Here is a 6,529-nt window from a genome sequence, read left to right as displayed (position 1 = left end):
GTGGACATTCCTGCAGTCAGCATGCCAATTGAAATAAAAGGCCACATGCCAATGCCAAGCCGGCCTTTTATTGTCCCCAGCACAAGGTGCACCTGAGTAATGATTATGCTATTTAATCAGCTTCTTGATATGCCACACCTGTCAAGTAGATGGATTATCTTGGCAAAGGAGAAATGCTCGCTAACAAGGATGTAAACAAATTTGTGCACAACATTTGAGAAAAATAAGGATATTTTTGTGCATATGGAACATTTCTGGGATCTTTAATTTCAGCTCGTGAAAACATGGGACCTACACTTGACATGTTGCGTTTATATTTTTTGTTCAGTGTATTAAGATATATAATGAGTTGACTGTCCAGTGTAGAGGGGTTTTTACAAAATGTTACCATTGCTCCTACGTTCTTCCTATTTCTTCCAGATTTCACCACGCAGTGAAATCCTTTTTTAATACTCTACTGGATTCAGGAATGGATCCCGGTCAAGAACAAGAACTAACTATTGAACTACGTTAAAATATTATTACCATAAATGTAAGTCCTGCCGAGATTGAAGGTCCTGCTATAACAGAGGCCGTCCTAATATGGGCACCTTATATTTTATTTTGTACCTCGCGCTAATACTAGTCAGTAGCAGAAGGACCATTAAAGTGAATGAACTCTGTGAATCAATATCCAGTAGACAGATGAACGATAGTACTACGGCAGATTTAACAGACTGCAGTTGGACATTAATGTCCTCGGGCTGTTTTTTCAAGGAGAGAGAATAATGTAGCTTAGACCTGTCTGAAACGAAAATACGAAAAGACAAAAAAAAGACAAAAAAATAATAATAGATAGAAGTGGAACAGAAAGAACACATTGGTGAATATGTTTGGAATGCTGTACATGAACGATGATTAGAAAGTTGAGGCTGGGAACAGGGGCGTGTGTTCGTTTTTATGCTAATCCCTAGCATTAAGTGCTAGAATTGTGTTTATACTGTATAAAATGTCTGGAAAGAGCTGCCTTCGACAGAACATTAAAAGACAGTAACAAAAAAATCAGAGAGGAAATTAAAAAGCAAGTTCTCGGCAGCTGTTAACTTCTTTATCAAATTAATATTTTTCAGACAATTATTTTTCAGTCTAAATTATGTTGTACACATACAGCTTTGATTTCTCAAACTTTCTGTCACGCCCTAGAGAGGCCATAGAGAGGCTTTTTATTCTCTATTTTGGTTAGGCCAGGATGTGTCTAGGGTGGGCGTTCTATGTTATTTTTTTCTATGTTTTTGTATTTCTTTGTGTTTGGCCAGGTATGGTTCTCAATTAGGGACAGCTGTCTGTCGTTGTCTCTGATTGAGAACCATACTTAGGTAGCTCTTGCCCACATGGGTTTTGTGGGTAGTTATTTTCTGTTTAGTGTGTTGCACCTGGCGGAGCTGTTTCAGTTGTGACTTTTGTTACTTTGTTATCTAGTGTTCAGTTATATTTAATAAAAGGCCGAACACGTACAACGCTGCAACCTTGGTCCTCACCTTCTTTCACCAACGGCCGTTACTTTCTTTCTTACATCCTTGAAAATATTTGCCTTGGTGGGAGAAAAAGAAGACTCCTGTGAAAATGTTTCTTACTTGTAAAATATACAGTAGTATATGAATATGTAAAATGTGTATAAAAATGAATCACACCACTCAAAAGACTCACATTTCTTAAATAATTTAATCGCAAAAAAGTGTCTTTAAAAAATATTTCTACAAGAAAGCATCATTTAAAAAAAAAATCAATTCGTTTTTTTTTTGTCATTAAATACATGTCAAAACTTGCAGAGGAACAAAACAATTTCAATATTTTTCTTCCCCTTTTCCTTTCACTATAGATGTTAATGAAGTCCTTAACGTCTCTCCTCTCCTTTTAGATTTGCAAAGTGACCAGAAGACAGGCATATTATTATTTTTAAATTTAAAAAAGTATATATGTATACACAACAGTGACAGATGTATAAAGAACACGGCTGAAGAAAAGGAAACTATAGGTAAAGAGGAGGTATAAAGTCATAGGATTGGTTGAAGTGTGGTAGGGTTAGAGGAGTGGGAGGAGTGTAAACAGGGGGGGGGGGGGGGCGATTGGCACAGAGAGATACTGGGGATCTACAATAAATGTATAGTCTCTTCTGATTGGATTAGTTCAGTAGAACATGATAATACCAGCACATACACACACACGGACACACACACACACACAGACACACACACAGACACACACACACACACATTCCCATTCACATGTCAGCACTAAGCAGAAATACAGGTCAGTGAGATCTGATTCAACAAGAATACAAGATAACAACATGTCACAATGTAAGGTCATACGTATGACACATCTATTAGGAATGTCTCCTTAAAGGGTACAAAATACATTTTCGATACATTTCTATTTTATTTATTTTTGTATTTAAATTTTAAATCCATTTACTGCTGCATCAAAGTTCATCACTTCACGCCCAGCTTCAGTTTGTTTTTCGTCCCCCCACCTGGAGCAGAACCCAAGACCGAGCACAGCATGTGTAGCTCACGAATAGTTCAACCAAACTTTTTCCTCATGAATCAAACTCTGAGCTGCCATTTTTTTTTCTTCATGAATCAGCATGTCAAACATGTGATTTTTGTTCAAACTCCACCCCCCCCCGTTCAGTTTCCTTTTCATCACCTGTGTCTTGTTCTTTTGCCACTAAAACGGTGGAAGTTGGCTGATTGGGTGGGGAGAGATGGGGAGATAGGGAGGAATATTTAGGTTTGGGATGTTGGTAAGCGACTATGTGATTGCTATTCCTAGTATGGGTTTTATTCTCTCTTGATCCCAGATATATCTCCCGTGTTACTGCATCTCTAGGCATTATGGGATATACGTTTATTTTTTTGTAAAACTGAGTGATCTCAACGAAGTCAATGTATTATCTGACTTAGCATGTGTACCTCACTCATCATTGAAAATGTATCCTAGCCACCTAGGGGTGGCAGGTAGCCTAGTGGTTAGAGGGGTGGCAGGTAGGCTAGTGGTTAGAGGGGTGGCAGGTAGCCTAGTGGTTAGAGGGGTGGCAGGTAGCATAGTGGTTAGAGCAGGTAGACTAGTGGTTAGAGCAGGTGGCCTAGTGGTTAGAGGGGTGGCAGATAGCCTAGTGGTTAGAGCAGGTAGCCTAGTGGTTAGAGGGGTGGCAGGTAGCCTAGTGGTTAGAGCAGGTAGCCTAGTGGTTAGAGCAGGTAGCCCAGTGGTTAGAGCAGGTAGCCTAGTGGTTAGAGCAGGTAGCCTAGTGGTTAGAGCAGGTAGCCTAGTGGTTAGAGACAGGTAGCCAAGTGGTTAGAGACAGGTAGCCAAGTGGTTAGAGGGGTGGCAGGTAGCCTAGTGGTTAGAGCAGGTAGCCTGGTGGTTAGAGGGGTGGCAGGTAGGCTAGTGGTTAGAGCAGGTAGCCTAGTGGTTAGAGGGGTGGCAGATAGCCTAGTGGTTAGAGCAGGTAGCCTAGTGGTTAGAGGGGTGGCAGATAGCCTAGTGGTTAGAGCAGGTAGCCTAGTGGTTAGAGCAGATAGCCTAGTGGTTAGATCAGGTAGCCTAGTGGTTAGAGCAGGTAGCCAAGTGGTTAGAGCAGGTAGCCAAGTGGTTACAGGAGGTAGCCTAGTGGTTAGAGCAGGTAGCCTAGTGGTTAGAGCAGGTAGCCTAGTGGTTAGAGGGGTGGCAGATAGCCTAGTGGTTAGAGCAGGTAGCCTAGTGCTTAGAGGGGTGGCAGGTAGCCTAGTGGTTAGAGCAGGTAGCCTTGTGTTAGAGCAGATAGCCTAGTGGTTAGAGCAGGTAGCCTAGTGGTTAGAGCAGGGAGCCTAGTGGTTAGAGCAGGTAGCCAAGTGGTTACAGCAGGTAGCCTAGTGGTTAGAGAAGGTATCCTAGTGGTTAGAGCAGGTAGCCTAGTGGTTAGAGACAGGTAGCCAAGTGGTTAGAGACAGGTAGCCAAGTGGTTAGAGAGGTGGCAGGTAGCCAAGTGGTTAGAGCAGGTAGCCTGGTGGTTAGAGGGGTGGCATGTACTGTGCCTCTACGCTAAAATAAGATTAAAATTAAATCAAAATAATGATATTTTTTTCTGTGGATAATATCCTTTATAGCTTTGAGAAGGTTCAAAGGAAAGACAAAAAAGATAAATATGTTAAAACTTGATTCATGGACACTACCGCTAATATTTCTCACATATTGGATTGATCCACTCCTCCCCAGACAGCTCAGAGTGTCTGGAAGAGAATGTGTGTGTGTGGGGGGGGGGGGGGTAGCACTGTAATTACCACCCCTCCCCAAAAAGGTGGTACATCCCGTCCCTCAGTCCTCAACCCCACTCCATTCTTACTAAAACACTGATATATTACAGCAAGTGCTCCATATTTCGGCCTGATTTCTTCCTGTCTCCAGGCAAAGGTTGTTTGTCCCCGCACGGTACAAATCAGGCAGAGTGGCAGAGTCCCGACAGAATGATTGCAGCCCGCGCACGAAATGAAAACAAATCATCATTGTCCGGCTGGCCATGTGTCTGCTCTGTTCTGTGAATGTTTGCCTCGGAATGGCAGATTGGCCGGCTGCTTTAATCACTCTGACAAGCTGAGTCCAAGGGGTCAGCCCGGGTCTCATAGAATATATACGTAACACAGTAAACTGAAATCCGGCACATCCAAAAATTAGTATCATATGTCACATTTGGTATGATTACGTCAGACAGAATGGGGGCAAAAACAAAAGTAGGATCTGGTTGGGGTGGATACTTAACGCAAATGTTGCGTGTGCAAATCTCATCATGGACAAATTTAGCATTTTAGCTAATTAGCAACTACTTACTACTTTTTAGATACTTTGCAACTACTTAGCATGTTAGCTAACCCTTCCTCTTCAAAACAACTACTGACCCTAACATTAAATCCTAACCCCTAGCCTAGCTAATGTTAGCCAACCTAAATAACTTTATTGTTAGCCACCTAGCTAACTTTATTGTGAGCCACCTAGCTAACATTAATATTAGCCACCTAACTAACTTTATTGTTAGCCACCTAGCTAACTTTACTGTTAGCCACCTAGCTAACATTATTGTTAGCCGCCTAACTAACTTTATTGTTAGCCACCTAGCGGACATTATTGTTAGCAACCTAGAGAACATTAGCAACAACTAATTGCAATTCATAACATATCAAACGTAATAGATGATGAACATCCACAAATGAATATGAAACATCATGCTAACTAGAGTGTTCTGGATTTACATTTAGCATGTTACGTCTCCCCCTGAGACCAGGTTGAAAGGGCCACTTGTCTGACAGCAGTGGACGAGGGCCCAGTTGCCGAGCTGCACACACATGGAGTTCCGTTTATGGCCCTATCGTTTAAATTAAGAATGGTTTCTCTAATGGCCCTCCATCTCAGGACCTAAAGGTTGCATTGAGAACGGTCACTGTCACACAGCTGTACAGGGTGAGTAGGGTGACGGCGCTGTTTTGAAGGACTTGGGGTAAAAGTACGACTTGGTACAACGGAACAATTTGGAGATGTACAAACACAGTGAAAATTCTCCATCGTCTGTTGGGTGCATTTAGGGTATTCCTGAAGTTTCATTTGGATAAAAGGTGTATGAAAGACAAGTAGTGAAAACTTCATAGAACTACACAATATACTCCTCTTGATGAAAGATCGAGGTGCAGGGAAGATACAGCTAAAATAATGTTTTTAGCCTTGGCGGCCATCTTTAGAATTTGAAAGGAAACGCAGAAACATACACTTGAAGGGAGAGTGAGGTTGTTAGAGCAGCATGTATACCTCTAATGGTCTAACCACAGGGTAACTACGGTTTTACAACCCCTTTGAAATGCTCCAACCTATGCACAAAACGTCTAACTGCAGCCGTCCCTAACTACTCGCTACTTCTACCTTCCTCACTCTCTCTCTCTTTTTCTATTCCTCTTCAATCCCTCGCTGTCTGCTCTCTCTCTCTCTCTCTCTGCACTCTCTCTCCATCTGCTCTATCTATCTATCTGCTCTATCTATCTATCTATCTATCTATCTATCTATCTATCTATCTATCTATCTATCTATCTATCTATCTGCTCTTGGGCCAATCTGCTCTCGCTCTCTATCTGCTCTCTCTCTCTCTCTCTCCCTCTCGCTCTGCTCTCTCTCTCGCTATGCTATCTCTCTCAATCTGCTCTCTCTATCAGCTTGCTCACTCTAGATCTGCTCTCTTTCTATCTGCTCTCCCTCTATCTGCTCTCTCTCTCGCTATGCTATCTCTCTCAATCTACTCTCTCGATCTGCTCTCTCTCTCTAGATCTCCTCTCTTTCTATCTGCTCTCTCAATATATCTGCTCTCCCTCTATCTGCTCTCTCTCTCTCTAGATCTGCTCTCTATCTATCTGCTCTCTCTATCTGCTCTCTCCTTCTATCTGCTCTCTCTATCTAGCTGCTCTCTCTCTAGCTGCTCTCTCTCTCCATCTGCTCTCAATTCAATTCAATTCAATTCAAGGGCTTTATTGGC

This window comes from Oncorhynchus clarkii, chromosome 1 (assembly GCF_045791955.1).
Source record: "Oncorhynchus clarkii lewisi isolate Uvic-CL-2024 chromosome 1, UVic_Ocla_1.0, whole genome shotgun sequence".
Taxonomy (NCBI): Eukaryota; Metazoa; Chordata; class Actinopteri; order Salmoniformes; family Salmonidae; genus Oncorhynchus; species Oncorhynchus clarkii.
Note: the sequence above shows the minus strand (reverse complement) of the source record.